Here is a 17,501-nt window from a genome sequence, read left to right as displayed (position 1 = left end):
GCAGAACGGGCACTCCTGAAAGAAAGGATATAGCGGAGACATGGCTTAGCCACAGCCAGGGGGATGTTTCCAGAATGAGATTTTCACTCTGCTCCTTCTTCGCCTGATGAAATCGAAGAACCTTACTTTTACAATTTTATTTGGAGTTGGTGTAGTCTTTACAACTGTCGTTTGCTGCTTCTTCATCTTCTTTATGGCTTGGCCCTTTTCGTTCTCCGTCTGAAAGAGTTTTCGTTTTATGGTTTTCTTTTCTTCTCTCTCTTTGTTGGCTTTTTTCTTCAGCTTCCAGTTGACTTTGCTTGAAGAGAAGACCCATATTACTGTTTTGCTCTTTTCCTATTAGTGATTTTCTTTGGACTTTCTACCAAGAAAATCTTCAGACGAAGGCCTTAGAAGTTTTGGTGACACAGAAAATAACAATGGCATACCAGAAATTCCAGCAACTGTAACCAATCCGTCCAATGTCTTTTCCAAAGTCCCAAGAGCAGCTACCAATTCATCTTGTAGTTCTGGAAATTCTTCGATTGTAAAAGATCGACAGTATTTGCCTTAGTGCACACTGACTTGAGGACCATCATCTTGAAATGTCTCAGTTTATGATACTTCCTCTTGTGGTGCTTTGCTGGGTGGTTTTCTTTATTTTTTTTGTTTAAAGTGAGGGGAAAACCAAGTTGGCTTGGTTCTGGGTCGAATAGCGTGCCTGGTTTTGCCCCACAGTGCAAAACTGAACGAAACATGGCACTGGCAAGTTAGAATTCGATTTATGTTCGTCACACAAACACTGAAATACACTGGCAACCATGTTTAATCGAATTATTTACTACCTATTTCATATTGGGCAATGTTTCTCTTCAGGACGCTGCTCCAAGAATAGCCAACAACAGAGAAAATTTCAGCAAAAACATTAAAATATTCTAGAAGGAAAATGAACAGGCATCTGTTTGTTGACGACTATCTACAATTCCCTGAATGGCGGCTTCTAGTAGTTCCGAGTATTACCAGGCCAATGCCAGTACTTGTCACGGAGATGTGGACGGACCTGGTTTTCCCTAACTCGCCCCTATGTAAATAAGATGAAAAATAGAAGTTTCTTATTAATTTTACTGCCGAGATATTAATGAAAGAAAATGCTAATTAACATTCCAACAAGCCATAACATTGACAGAATTATCAAGCAAAGGTGACTGAGGCACTTAAAACATTGTCTGAAATTATGATCTAATGAATATACACTTGTCTTGGTCGCCAAAAATTTAGCGACCAAGACAAGTGTGTAATCAGTGCCAACATGGTAGCAAATCTCCTCAAAGACTTCTTGTATAAGGCGATGAAATTATGATTCTCGCATTCTCTGTTGTTGCGGTATTTTAGTACCAATGATTTGGGCAAGCTGATGCGAGGCAGGTCCCTATCTGCTCTGATACTATTCCCAACTAGATTTGCAATGGAGGGTATGCAACGGAGGAGAGACAGTCATTTGCAATGAAGGGGATGATTCAGTGATCTTTATGAATGTTATTTCCAATAAAGTTGGTAGCTTATATAAAATTAATCTTGAATCCTTGCTAGAGCGCTAAGATGAGTTGATAAAATGTTCATCTAGCACATCTTTGAAGCTACAGGGGTTACTTCACCGGTAGGTTTCGATCCTTTCCTATATATAGCGCAGAAAATAGCAGCCATCTTTATTTTGGATAGTAATTCTCTGATGTAATTGACGATTCCTAGGTGTTATGAGCTGGTTTATTCCAGTTTTTGATGGAGTCTTCAGAATGGCAGGGGATGCAACGCCTACAATGATAGCATCAAGTCGATCTTCATTGCACCTCATCAAAGACCCACTGTTGATTTCATGCATCTCACTCACATGCTGTGGTAAGCCTCTGCATCTGGCGAACTTCAGCCTGCTTCTGTCTTTAAGGACCAGCTCTCGTGTCTCTTCCACCATTCAGCTGCCACCACCAAGGAAGGCTTTCATTGGTTGTCTTTCACTCTCGTTTTTACGTTAACGATTTTGATCCTTAAGTGACTCAGAATAGTGCAAAAATTTAGTAGTTATGTTCTTCGTCTAAATTAAAACTTTAAAATCTAAGTACATAATAAATATAGTATTATAACAATTTATATAATAACATAAAATATTTCCCTTTGAATTTGTCTCTAAGCTTTTTTCCTTATGACAAGCTTTTGTCTGATCTTAGTGACACACGCCCCACTATCTCTCTGTAAGGCGTCCATCTTTGTAGCCTCCAACAGTATTGCGTCATAGCTAATAACTTTTTGTAACAACATGTTATATCAAAATATATCAGAACCGTTAACATTGGACCAAAAATGATGATGGTGTATCTGCATTCTCGTAGATTCTACACACTAACTCGAGTAATACTTGAACCGTTGGTGGCTCCAACGAATTTAGAGATTCTGTACAACTGATACCTATGCTTTTGATCTTGGTTGATCGCAAGTCTTCTGCAGCTCTGTCAAACTCCCACATTCGTTGTTTCTATCATACCTATTTTAATAAAAACAGTTCCCAGTCTGAATATTGTACAATTCCTTTATACTCAAGGCAAGCAAAACCTGTGGCTATAAACATTTACAAAAACGGAACTGTAGATATGTGTACAGTTTCATGAACTATTCCAGTGTAAAGCAAATCCACGAACATGTTTGCTGTAAAACTTTATTTTTTAATGTGGATTAAGGAAAAAGTTTTGGTTACACCTCATGTCTATGAACTTGCGAGGATTAATTGTTCTGTACGCTGATACAAGGGACCTGGAGGAATACGTACTCATACAGTATGGAGTCACGCATAAAGTATCTAATTATGTAATACTCGCATCTCGCAAGGCAAGACTACAGATTTGCGCGTCATATTTTCTCATATTCGATGTTCACTACAGGGTCACTAGCAGCTCTACTGTCGTTTCCTGTTTCCATATCGTAACATGGGCCTTGCGTGTCTCATAATTTTGTGGTGTAGACTGCACACCAGACTGGTCGGTTAGTCAAGTGGTATGTGTGTAAGGCTACTAGTATACGAAGTACTACAACAAAGATTCTGTTCTATGCTATCACGCTGGCTGTTTCAGATTGGTATAATGTTAACTATATGAAATTTTTCTCACATTCGACATTATATTACAGAAAATATTGCAGTTACTAACATATACATAGGTTATTTGACAATCTTTAAACAATATTCATTTTTGGTCATGATGAATCATATAATTACTTATGTAATGAAAAGGTAAGAAAATCAATTTTTCAAAGGTGTTAGCTGTTGTAGTGTCAGAACTTCATGCATAATCAGCAGTTAAATATGTGACCAGGTTAAGGGTATTTTGTAAGATATTTTCTTTTCATAGACGATGGTTATCTCAGAGAATGAGACGATTTTGATGGAACATGCGTTTACAGAAAAAAGGTTGTGTCTTAAATATCACGTATTGTGTGTGATTGGGCGCAGTAAATGAAGCTCGAAAATAAGCATGTTTGCGCAAAGTTTATTGTAATGTGTAACACCTTTATCTAATGGCAGACAACGATACACACAGAATAAACGGAAAAAGTCAAAGCATCGAAAGACTGGAAGATAACACAAATCAAAGAAAAACAGTGTTGTTTTTTTAAGATAACATTAACATTGTGCCTGAACACCCTCCCTCAATCCCCTAATTATCAGTGTTACAAAAACAAATTACAAGCTCTAAGTAAGTCCTAACAGCGCTCAAAATTTTTCATATTTTATTTTACTTAGTGGCTTTGTTAGAATATCAGCTTGTTGGTCATTTGTGCTAATGTGCTTTAACATACTGTCTTGGTAAAAACTTTCTCTCTCACAAATAAAATTTTCACATCAATATGCTTTAGTGCATGATGGAACTGAGGGTTCTTGCAAAGGCTTATTTCTGGTATATTGTCTTCATAAAGTACAGCAGCTCTTTGACTGCCAGAAAGACTACGATACAAATTATTGAGCCAACAGGCTTCACTAGTTGCCATGCTTAAAGCCACAAATTCCGTTTTTGTTGATGATAGAGACACATTTTACCTGGGTTCCTCTGGAAGAATCCTTGCAATTAATTGGTGAGAAACTGGATGAGGAAACAACCAAGCTTTGTCGCCATGTGGTGACGTCGACGTACTTTTTATTCAATGACAAATATTTTGAACAGACTGACGGAGTGGCTATGGGGAAACCATTGTCCCCTATAGTCGCCAATCTTTTTATGGAGGATTTTGAGGAGATGGCGTCTTTAGAACCAACCTGTTTCTGGAGGTTTTTCAACGATACGTTTATGGTGTGGCTTCATGAGAGAGAAGCTCTTGACCGCCTCCTAGATCATTTTAGTTCCCTGCATCCTAGCGTCAAGTTTACGATGGAGGTGGAATGTGATGGAAAGCTTCCGTTTCTGGATGTTCTGGTGTACAGAAAGGATGATGGGACACTGGGACACAGTGTTTATCGAAAGCCTACGCACACGGACCGTTACCTGCATGCTTCTAGCTGTCATCCATCGTTCCTGCGGACGTTGGAGAGAAGTGGACCATCTCAAAGTTGTGTTCAAGCAGGATGGCTATACAGATAAACAGATCCGTCGTGCTATCCAGTTTGGACCTTCGCCTGAACCACCAGCAGACACCTGCAAATCGGTGGCTCTTCTACCTTTTGCTGCGAGAATTCCCTTGAAAATAGGAAGAATTCTAAAGAGATATCATATCAAAAGTATTTTTCGTCCGCCAGCCAAGATTAGAGCGCTTTATGGCTCAGTTAAGGATGAATTGGGTCTGAGGAAGCCTGGTGTGTACAAGATCCCTTGCCACTGTGGGAGGGCTTATATTGGTCAAACAATCCGGACCATTCAGGACCGATGTGTTGAGCACCAGCGGCACAAACGGTTGCTTCAGCCTGAGAAATCGGCAGTGGCGGAGCACTGTCTCACCGAGGCACATAGAAAGGTGTATGAAGAGACAAAAATGGTTGCCCCTGCATCTCGCTGTTGGGACTGTGTTTTAAAAGAATCCATAGAGATTCGATTAGCTAATAATCTTATTAATAGAGACATGGGTTGCCTTTTAAACAAGACTTGGAACCCAGTGTGTCAGACATTAAAAACAACGGTCTGTGTTTCGATCGTAGGAATAATGTTTAGTTTTTGATAGCGATATCTCGATTTCGCCTGTTTCCACCACTGGGGCGCTGTGTGTTTACTTGCACTAGAAGGCACCTTCTCACGCACGCGTTGTGGGCCTCCTGCGGCCTATATAGGGGCCGCCGCTTGCGCTGAGAAGTCTGTTCCGGCGAGATAGTGTACCAGCTCTCTCACCTGAAGATGGCGGCCAGTTGGACCGCTGAAATATTGTGTCAAGATGACGTTATGATCCGGCTGCACAAGCAAGAATATTATCAATTATTACGCCGGGAAAGCCTTCGGAGTCAAATCTGTCTTGTTTTTGGCATCTAGTGCCAGTGTCTTTCCTTTGGGTACCAGGAACATAATACGAGTTCCAAATATTTTCAAATCTGCTAAACGTAATTCTCTGTCATAAAGAGCTTCAGAAGGATCTGCACCTTTTACAGGACAGACCAGTTCCATTTAGTGCATAAGCTGCAGTGTTAAATGCTGCGGCCCAGAAATGTTTGGGCATTCCTGAAACCACTGAACGAGCAGCTTCAACCAAGCTGTGCACTTACTTTCAGCTCTTCCATTTTTCTGGGGTGTGTAAACAACGCTTCTTTGATGGGTTACGCAATTGTCACTAAAAAATGCACCTAAGTCAGTATTCATAAACGCGTCCATTATCCCTCCTTAGAACGTTAATTTTCAGACCAGATTCTCTCTCAGTTTTTGCACTAAAATTCCTAATGAAGCCTTTAGCTTCATTCTTCTGTTTCACAAAGAATACTTTGCGATTACAAGACTAGTCATCCTTCAAAAGCAAAAAATACCTTGCTCTTCCAAGTGAATGCATCTCCATGGGTCCACAGATATCTGCATGAACCAGTTAAAATGGGGCATTAGCTCTTGACGAACTAACAGGAAAAGACGAGAGATGTTATTTACCTGCCAAACATTTTTCACAAGTGACAAAGCCGTCAAGGTCCATTACGTGACAAAAACTCTTTCACATGTGTGATGCTGTGCTGGCACATTTTTTTATGCCCGACACTCAAGTTTTCAACACATTTAGACAAACTGACGAGGCCACTATCAATATGGACTGATGAAAGTTCACTAGTGTCATTACTGTCAATGATAGTGTGTGTTTTACCCGCACATATCAAAGTAACCAGATACAGTTCTGACTGTTTCGTTTAGTGAAAACAACAAGCGATACATTTTGTTGATACGTTTGGATAATGCACGAACTTTACGTTGTTCCATGTTTGACACTAAACACATGCCTTTGTCTAGCACAATTCCTACAGAAAGCAGACTGAATTTCAGTTCAGGTACAAAAAGCACTCCACTAAGTACTATTTTGATAAATTTAACTCAGTTCCATGCACACAGTTCCCCAGTTCCAAGTCCAATCACATCAAGAAGTTTACCATCACACACAGTAACTTTCATTCAGCTTTTCACGCTATCCAGTTTCATAAACATTTCTCTCTTATTGCACATATGCTAGCTAGCACCTGTATCCATGATCCAACAACCTTCTAGGTCAACTCCTTGATTTATCACATAAAGGGATTTACATTCTGAGCCTGTCTGCCTTCCTTCGATTTCAAAAGCCTATAATGTGACATCAGATGATCTCGTTTCTTACAATAATTGCACCTTATCGTTTCTCTCTTCGCTTTACTTTTACAATCCTTTGCATCATGGCCCTTCTTACCACAAGCATAACAGGTAAATTTTTGCTGCCTGCTTACACTGGCCAAAGCTACCTCCCGCTGACTGAACTGATTATTTCTCTCTTCCTCAATGAGCAGTCTTGAAGTTGTCTCAGTAAGCATTTGCTTATCAAAGGGGACAGACTCCCTGCTGAACGGAAAAGTTTATATCGCTCTGACAATGACATTAACGCTTTTGTTTTTATCATTTGATATATAAGTGATTAACCCACTTGCTTCAATTTCGTGTTGATTTCTTCTTTTCTCAACATAACTGTAAACACCGAGTCATCACGAAACTGGAACGAGAAATTTTTTTTCAGAAGTGTTGAATACTCAATGCGGACTGTTTTTCGTAGACAGTCTTCAGTTTCGTCCACATGCCGGCTGACGTCATACACGAAATTAGATGAGTGAGTGGTGCTACTACCGTCCGCGTCACAATAACTTCCTGTGCTTTTGCGTCCTTTTTCAGCCATGTTTTTACCTCAGCCTCTTTCTCTTGTGGTGGCTTAATAAAGATGTCGTGACAATATTTAAAAGGCCTTTTCCTCTGAATAACACTTCCATTTGGAATTTCCACGTCGCCCAGTTGTCCCCTCCAGAAAACTTTATACACGGAAACAGATGCGTAGGTTGTTCCATTGCCCCACGCCAACACTACGCCGGTAACGTCAAATTATACTGTTGTGCAGGACACAACCAAACAAATCTCTGTCACTACACTGAAAAACAAACTTATGCACCTGGGCCCATAGCCTACGATCGGGCGCAGTAAGTGAAGCACGGAAATAAACTTTGCTGTACAGTGTTTATTGTAATGTAATGTGTGACAGCTTACAAATAATGGCGGACAACGATACACACACATAATAAACAGAAAAAGCCAAAGCATGTAATGAATGAAAGACAACACTAATCAAAGAAAAACAGTGTTGCTTCTTTAAGATAACATTAACGTTGTGCCACTAACACATATGAGGTAAATAAATGTATGCCAAAATCCACGCCCTACTCACCACTCTGTAGAGGCTGCAAACTGTGATGCCCTAAGAAAGTTACATTCATAATTGTAGAATCAAAGCTATATTCAGGTTTTTTGTTGCCCTAAGCGTGTAATATATTTGGCACTCCCTCATGCCCCTCCCTCCGAAAAAAAAGAAACAGTTACGCTCCAACAAAAAATACTCGAAGTTAGTTAGAATAACGTGTACGATATTCAGACGCAAACACGACAGTTATGTTACTGTATAGCGAGGCTACTTTGGTCCAATATTTAGACACTTTGTACCGATGCTTGAAAATACCTAAGTTAAAGCTAAGAAACAAGTTTGATAATTTCCAAGTAGCTAACTAAAGCACAAAGGAATAATGTCTGAGTGAAGAGGTCTTTGGATTTTCATTTTATAATGAGTTACACAATTTTTAAAAGAGAGGCAAAGTTTCCCATGTGGGCGGGTTACATTTCTCCACTTTCAAAATAAGTTTTAATTCTAGTCGAAAAATTGTGTGGAGCAACGTTAGACACATAGTAAAGTTCAATTTTAACATTTATCGAACAGAAAAAGTCCACACATAAAAATACAGTATTTATTTTTCAAAATTGCAAAATTATTCTTATAAAGTAGTAAATATTAGATTTTCTTGGATATACCATATTCACCAAAATTACAACATGTTATATACTCTAGATACCACAACCTAACTACCACACAATTCAGCCATGTCACTCAACACCACTCAGTTCAGGAATATGGAAAAAAAACACCTATTCACCATGTGTGGTGGATCTATGCCCCCTACAATATCTCTCCATTCATAAAAGAGTTCATTTGGTTTTGATGGACATTTCCATGATTTTTGACTTAGTCATAGCACTTTTTGCTGTCCCAGTCTGATTAAAGTTTTGAATAACACCTGGATACAGATGATACTCATAATGAAAGATAAAAAAAGGCACCGACTTCTCTGTTTACCGGTTTCATTTGTGGTCCTTCAGAGTTCTGTAAGTTTTCCTCTTCTTTTTTGTGCTCTGCTTCCAGAAGACATCTGTTCCTGTAAGACCCCCAGGATTCTTTGCCAAAAGAGTCTTGTGTATAGTGATCTTCATTTCTCTCAGAATGCCAAATTTGCTTTGTTTTACGTTTTCCTGGTTGGCGTCTAGGTGTCGGTGAAGCGGTTTCTGCTGCACCACCCACATTCTCCACCATTCTACTACTGGTACTAGTTGCATGAGAGACAATTTTTTCAGGTGAGACTGGAATCTTTCTTCTTTTCATGTGATCTTTATCCCCCGGAATGTTGAGAGTTTTGTTCCTTTGAAGAGCGAGCAGAAATGAATTATCCAGATCATCTTGTTGTACCTTTCTGTGCCTGATGCGCTCAAGCAATGGGTCAACATTACAAAGAATTGTCCCACACTTCCTAAAGCCACTTTCAAGGTTACTTTTTACGTTTGGCTGCATCACATCAAGAGCCCTTTTCAGCAGATCAGGATCTGGTGTTTAGGAAGAACAGCACACATCATTCCTTCAAGGGATTGCATCCACTCTTTCATACGCTACCTGCTGCCATGCAGCTTTCATGGGATGGAAAAAGGCAACATCTAAAGGTTGAGTGAGATGAGTCGACACATGAAATGAATGTCATTTTCTTTACATGTCAGAAAAAACTGGACGTCCAAATATGTAGAGAGATTTTCAGCAATGACAACCTTTTTTCCTTCCAGTTTCTTCAGTTTGGGAAGCAGTATGGTCTTATGCCAGTCACTGTAGGTCAGTGCACAAACTGAACTAGAATGATTATACTTGCATCCTTTTGGACCTCCCTCCATTCATGTGTCCCACAGCTGCCCAGACTTGTAGATGACATAGGGTGGTAAACGTTCCCATGCTGCCTGCCACACATCAGAATGTAGCAACTATATTTAGAAAAGTTACAAATTCTTTCTGGGTATTTTGCACCTCAGTGACAGATAACTCTGCTTTTACCTGGATCGTCAGCGAGATTTGTCTCATCTAGATTCCAGATATGTGATGGTGTTGCATCTCTAGTTACACTGGACAGATTTTCAATGTATTTATGCAACACAGTTTCATCAATAGCTGCCCTACTGCATTTGATATTGGTGTAAATCTTTCAGTCATTTGAGGATGTGGTTGAAGGAAACCTGTTGTCCAATCTTTCCCTAATATATTGTTGTAAAATACTTTGACATTAGACCCCGTTCTATCCAGATGAGATTTTACTACATAACATAGATCAGCAGCATTTAAGGGGAAGCCATAATCGCTCATCATTTCTATATATGATGCCAAAGCATTCTCCTGATCTTCGTTTTTGCTCCATTTTATGAGTGATGCAAAGTAGGCCCGAAATTGTTGAAAGTGTAAACTTACTTATTTATTTTTGAATTACAGGAAAACTAACACAACCGCTTTATCAGGCAATGTAAATTTTGATTCAGCATTAAATTCTACATCAAATGGTCGTATACTTATCCTTTCAGTAATAAAATACGGTTCTGTAGAGACAACTTTTCAAAGGCAAATTTCAGTTTAATAAATAACACTTCAACTCAATGGCTTCCACTCAACAACTAAGCACAAAAGGCAGATCCAGAAAGTACTGGAAGGAAGACTGTGATGCCATCTATGATTTAAGGCAGAAAGCTTTTAATTTTAGTTAAAGACTTTCCATTCAGAGGGTGTTGAAACTTTTTTCATTTCTGGAGCAAAGTAACTCCCATAGCAGCAATGTAACCCCAATTTACAATATGTTATTAATTGTCCTGTAATAATTTGCTTCATTTAATTGCAAAACGCAGAACAACAGAATATTAACAAACTTTTAAAAATATGAGATGCGAAGAAGCAATAATGATAATGTTGACTGGTCCTCAGCTGTACTGCGTGAAAGTACAGATTCATATTCTTACATAATTTCATTTACACACATATACAACATTTGTAAAGCTGATTTTGACTGACTGGCAAAGACTGGATCATATTCGAATGTTGCTCTCATTCTCCTCCAGGTGAATTCCCCCTAAGCTTTTAGTCTCTTATGAATGAGGACGGTTTTAGAAGTAGGAAGTGGATTACATCCACACGATTTTGACACTACAGTTTACACGTCGGCAAGGGGCAGTGGAGGCCATCTGCCCCTCCTTTTTCCCCAAGAAAATATTGGTATAATCTTCGCAAAGTGAGCTTACATCGTGCACAGTCATCAGATTGACATATAAGTCCATTATCAGTTTGTGGAAAGACGCAACATATAATGGATATTTATTGGTAGCAAGTGTATTCAGAGCTATTTGCTGTGACATCTCAAAACTATTTCGCCCGTCACCGCCATTCACTTGCAACTAAAAAGGTGTACTTTCAATCTAGACACAAAAATAATTTATACGAATCTCATACAAACTAAACTGTTTTCCTGATAAAGTTGTAACAAGCCGATGCTGGTTTGGTGTGATCTACTCCACCACTTAGTGCTTAAGGAATGCTCTGAGAAGGAAAATTAAATCTTAAGCCGGCGAACCCAGGCCCTGCCAGATGTGCAGGTCCCAGACACGCTGTTAGACATCCAAAGAATAGCTGCGGTCGGTGCACCTAAAATATATCAGTGAGTAAAGGGGGGGAACTCTACTTTGGGACAAACAACAGTCTACTACTTGCACGAAAGAATTTATTACAAGAATTACCATACACATTTGAGTTCAAGATGTGGAAACAGTAATCTTAGGAAAATCCTATAAAAACTAAGAAGATCCCGCAGAAAAATAAACACGAGGAAAATATTGATTAGGGTCACAAGCAACTTAATGCCGAAAATCTACTAAAAGTACTTCAAAAGATGTTGCTATCAAAACCAAAACTGTATACTCTGGCAATATAAAGTAAACTACTGTAGCTGGGCAATAATTTGTGTCTGACAGATCACTTCCTGAAATTTAAAAGATCACACATGAATTATCTGGCTGTCATGGACACGAGGGGATGCGAATAATTACCCCAATCTAATGCAGACCTGCTGTCAAAGCATGCTGTTGACATCATTTAACGGCTGAGCAATGGGTCATTTACCTTTTGCAGAATGCAGTGATAACCTCAGCGGCAGTCGGCTGTTGCGTGTGTCGCCTCTCGTACCTGTTAATTTGACAAAAAAACTATGCTGGCGCCTGACTGAATTTAACAGTCTAAAACTTCCGAAGCTAAGGCAAATGGCTTTGTACACTCGTCAAGGCTGGATGACGTGCACGATGTTGCCCTCAAAAATTCTCAGAAGGATGTTGACTGTAACAGCTCTTCTCGTGTCCTCCGGTATGAACAAACGAGAAATCCAGCACCGAATCAACAAAGCGTTCACTGAAAAATATCTCTCTCAATATCACCACAGAGCATTAAGTGCTCCGTGCAAAGCACACCATCTCCAGACAGAGACAGTGGCCTCAATTATCCCTACATAATTGTCTACATTGTCGCTAATTTCCCCACCGTACAGCAGCTCCGGTTCTTTCCACGACTGGTACCGGCCAATGGGCGTGCTTTTTACACAATGCATCGTCACTTACTCGAGCAATAAGAATATCCAAAACAAACTTCTGTGTATGCTGGTTTCTTCCTGTCCAACCAGCGTTCGAGATTCCCTTCTTGCGTTAAAAGCACAATGGGGCTAGGGGCTTAGCATGTGAAGCACACGCACTGTCCACAGCTGTGTCATGTAATTTTACTGTTTAGTGAAGACATGTGACGCTGTATTTTGTGTCCACTAGTTGGCCTTCCTGCAGCGAGGGTTGCTCTCTTATGGTCCGCTAAATGGATTTCTCTGTCACACTTCTACGTTGTCACTTCAGTTCCACTTTACTACCAAAATACTACGTATTTATCTGCTTGCTAATGAGGCAGGAATTGTTAGTACCTTTTTTATGCAAACCATAGGCATGGTTTGCACCTCGTACTAAACAAATTACCTAACTGAGTTCAAAGTGTGACTTGTGACAAAACAAACGAATCGGGTTAACTAATAGAATTGACCTAACTAGGAGATGAACATGTTAGGTGGTAAATATTACCTTGCCATCTTACAATGTCACAAGAACCAATATGAATGATGTTAACACATGTATGATAAAATCCAGCTGGCAGCACTTTCTTATTGTTGTTGATACTTTTCCATACTTTCTTATTGTTCCTGATAATTTTTGATGAGAAAACATCAAATGCATTTTTAAAATGAAACATTTATTTAAAACACCACAATAGTACGGCTGTATTGGTAGAATACCCCAAAACCATCAAAGCACAAGCAACACCACTCTGAAGCGAATTCAAGAAGTTTGTATAACGACAACTGTCAACCCCCAAAGGTGATCAATGCGTATATATAACAATACTGAATCCCGCAAAGTTTTATATATACGATGAAGTAGACACAATATCAGCAAGTTCCTTGATCATCTGTAATTTTGGAACTACATATGTGATCTGAAAGCTCCACTTGCAGCACATACTGGCTCCATTGAAGAGAGAACTGTAATTTACTTTCCCACATAACCGTGTCTTTAAGAAACTTGAGTGAAATGCCACTTGTAGTTGTTGGTCTTGTGCCTCTGTCCCCGCCATGATGAGCCTCGCTATAAGATTCAATATTACAGTATTCATTCTTCTCAAACTTCATGTCCTTCAGTATCCATACGTGCTTAAATGGTAAAGATAACTGTTTTGTATCCATCATACCATATTTCTCTTCACATATTCATAGTGATTTATGTGGGAAAAATTATCGAATTTGTTGACTTGTAAGCCCAGAAAGTAATCGCCCTTTTCTACTGTGGAAACGTTTACCCAATTGTTAAATAAATTTAGTTGTTGCATCAATAGAGTCCATACCCAATCCATCATCAGCTTAAAGCTGCAGTACCATGTTTTCACCATAGAATATACATGGATCTGAATAGCTCTCCCATGATTTACATTCAGTAAGAAATTTAACAAGACTTACATACCAGCATTTTGAGGCTTGCTTTAAGGCATACAGACTCTTCAGCAACTTATGTGTAGGTTCTGTGCCAAGCCCTTTGGTTGATACATGTAGATTTCTTCCTTCAAAATACAATTGAGAAATGCTGTCCTCACACCAAATTGACTTATATACCAATCATGTTGAATTGCAACATTGAGCAAGGCTCTCATCGTCTCAGATCGTGCTACAGGGCTAAATGTGTCAACACAATATATTCCAAAATCTTGGGTATATCCTTTTGTCACAAATCGAGTCTTATGTCGAACCACTTCATTATTTGCATTTAGTTTTGTAGCAAAAACACATCGATTTTCAGTCATTTTATTTGTTTTAGTTTTGTAAAATAGTTTCCACATTTTAATTGTCTTCAGGAGCATTCATTTCTTCCTCCAGCGCTTTCTTCACTCTTCAGAATTTTCTGACTACACTGCTTCTTTATAATTCTTTGTTTCTTACAAAGAAGCACCTTGGATGCTGCGCTGAATCTTCATAGTGAGGGGACTGTTTCTTCAAATTTCGCCATTCAGGTAAGTTGTGGCTTCCTCTATCTTCATTTCTTGTTTCCAAGCTATTCTCTACTTGTCCCTCAGTGTCATACAAGTGGCTGACAATCAGTTCAACACTTATAGCTGCATCTTGGTCCATACAATCCCGTTGGCTATCCTCTTCAATAACATTTCACGTTCACTTTCTGTAACCGCTTTTTTTTCATCTACATCCCACATCAACAACCCATTTTAGTTTCTTGAGTAAGTGGTTGCTGTAATTGTTTCTGCCGGCCGAAGTGGCCGTGCGGTTAAAGGCGCTGCAGTCTGGAACCGCAAGTCCGCTACGGTCGCAGGTTCGAATCCTGCCTCGGGCATGGATGTTTGTGATGTCCTTAGGTTAGTTAGGTTTAACTAGTTCTAAGTTCTAGGGGACTAATGACCTCAGAAGTTGAGTCCCATAGTGCTCAGAGCCATTGTAATTGTTTCTGTTAAACTTTACATCTCTGCGAACGCGCGCGCGCCCACACAAACACACACACACACACAGATTTTTTCAGGAAAAGAACTACTGTATCAACAGTGCTCATAATCATCCAGATATCTTTTTGAAGATTTAGCATCAAACTTCTACTGCGTAGAAATTGAAGTGTAGCACTGTGTTCCAAATATCGCTAAATTATTAAAACCACTTTCTTTCTTCAAAACTTTCTCAATTGGAGTTTTACCTTTAATTTTCGTGGGGTCTGTTAGACTCAAAGTGTATGTCGCAGCCAAAATTGCCTCATCCCAAAACGCTTTTAGTAGGTATTCAGCAGAGAAGAGCCAAGAACATGAAATCTATTTTATCACTCTGCTGTTGAGGAGTATGTGGTGTAGTAATAGAATGTTTTAGTCCACTTGAATCAGCAAACTTATTTACATCTTTTTATAGAATTCCTTAAAATAGTCTGTACATAATTCTTCCACAGTAACATCATCTTGGGTTTTTATCATTGTAATGAACGGTGGTAGCTTTTGTTTCATTTCATCTTTGTGTTGCAAAAGCTACATTATTCTGGAACTGGAAAAATTATCCTCAAAATCAACAAAGTATCGATGATCCCACAAGTTATTTATTCCATTAGTCCAAAATATCTAGAGAAACTGATTCTGCAGGTTTAGTCTGTCGCCAAACGCTAGCTTATGATGTCTATCATACATGCACCCCTCACAAAGGCAACTACCAAACGTTGTCTCTAACTACGATCCTTCAAAAACTGGTGCACATAGTGCCTATTTTTATGGCACATTTTATCGTTTCATCTCTGTAAGATGTCATCAGTTTCAGGAATAACATAAGACTTTTTTTTCATGAACAGGCTTCACAGCCAAATGATAACGGTCATTTTCGTCCTTGGATGTAGCATATGCATCTGAGTATTGTTTAAAAAATTAGAATTTTGGATTTTTCCTTTTATTTGATTTATTCCTTTTTGGGCAACTTTCTTAGCAGAAAGTAGGCTTCCCAATACATCTGCGCAAACTCAAAAGTCTTCAAAATATTGATCTGTTCTTTCTGTCCAATGATTATTTGTATATCAGTTCGACCTATACCATATGCTTTAGTTTTTACACCATTTTTGGCACTATCCATCTTCCTTTGAGTTTCGGATGTTTCATATCAAGTGTACCAACACGCTGATTTGCTATGTGATGTGTCGCACCATCGTCAGTGTACCACTCATCACAGCCCAGTTTGTGTACATTCACAGAAAAATTGTTGCGTCTCATCATTAAAACATCTCCTTAATTTTTGAAGTGTCTGTGTGGCTGCAGTTTCTTGAACTTCTCACTGATGTGCACTAGTTGGCAAGATGACAGTCTTTTTCTTTTTGTCTAAGCCAGTACACTCATTTCATCGACATCCCTTTTTCTTGCATTTAAAACAAATGACCTGTTTCATACTTTTCCTTAAGTGACCTCCTTTCTTTATTCTTTTTATAATGAGGTGTTTTTGATATATATTCTTCAGATTAAATTAGATTGCGCCTTTGTCACTGTTTGTTGATCTTCATTTTCGACACCTATACCAACACTTCATCAATGATCTGTTATTCCCAGCTCATAATTTAAACACCGTTTTTGTATCTTACGCCACGTTTTCTCTACAGCAGGTATATCGTGCCATGTAACATAAATGTAATCGAAGTCATTGGGGAAAGTTTTCAAAAACGGTACACAAAGTTCAGCCCAGCTGGTCGACTTGGCTAACAAAGTAAGTTGAGCTCGTACTTCCATCAAATTTGGCTAGATGGCCATATATACCACCAGCTGCTTCCCACACAATTTCAAGGAATTTGTATCTAATGCAGCTTATCCCAAATCTGCCCCGCAGTCTTGCATTCTCCAACACAAAGTAAAGTAGAATTAGCCGTATCCTTGCCGTGGTCCATTTCGCAAGATCTGTTTAGTAATTTTGCTCACTTTCTTTTGCCTTGATCAGCTTACCATTTACGACGTCAGATTTCGTCGCACTTTAAAAGAGATCTCACTGTGATTCACCCGGTTCCCCGATTATGTTCGCCAGTGAGTTTTACAAATTGTCGTTTTCGTCGACAACTGTGTACGTCGATAACGTCGAGCTATCGGGTTCAACTGTCACACTTCATGAAAACTTTAGTAACCGCGCAAGTCTGGTACCAGTTTCATAAAATATAAAATGCAGTTTTAAAACGAAACATTTATTTGAAGCACCACGAAAGTACTACGATGCTGGAAGAATACCTTAAAACCACACGGCATGAACAACAACACTTAAAGTAAACACAAGACATTTCTGTAACGAGAACTAACAACCTTTAAAAATTAATAATGTATGTATATATAACAACATTGAATAAACATTGATACTTTCAATTTTTCACTCACATCAAATTCCGTAAAAATACTACAAAGAGCCAACTTAGATTACAAATAATAAAAATTAGACTGCACTGTATTATGAATTTGTGCTTTGTTGTGTAAGATGTTATTTAGCCTCAGTACAACAGCTGAATTTTTAAATCTCATAAGTTCTGTTTACGCTCTTCTGCTTTATGTACCAGCATGTTCTTGAACTTATTTTGTTACGTGCCTTACAACGCAAAAAATTGTTA

General features: G+C 38.9%; 1 protein-coding gene across 1 annotated transcript in view; it reads left to right on the top strand.

The window, feature by feature from the left end:
• The window catches only part of LOC124775684 (phenoloxidase 1-like), a 178,817-nt gene that overhangs the window by 88,761 nt on the left and 72,555 nt on the right, over positions 1-17,501 (top strand). The gene's annotated exons all lie outside the window — the stretch shown is intronic.

This window comes from Schistocerca piceifrons, chromosome 2 (assembly GCF_021461385.2).
Source record: "Schistocerca piceifrons isolate TAMUIC-IGC-003096 chromosome 2, iqSchPice1.1, whole genome shotgun sequence".
In the NCBI taxonomy this organism is placed as follows: Eukaryota; Metazoa; Arthropoda; class Insecta; order Orthoptera; family Acrididae; genus Schistocerca; species Schistocerca piceifrons.
This window is presented reverse-complemented; position numbering and strand designations above follow the sequence as displayed.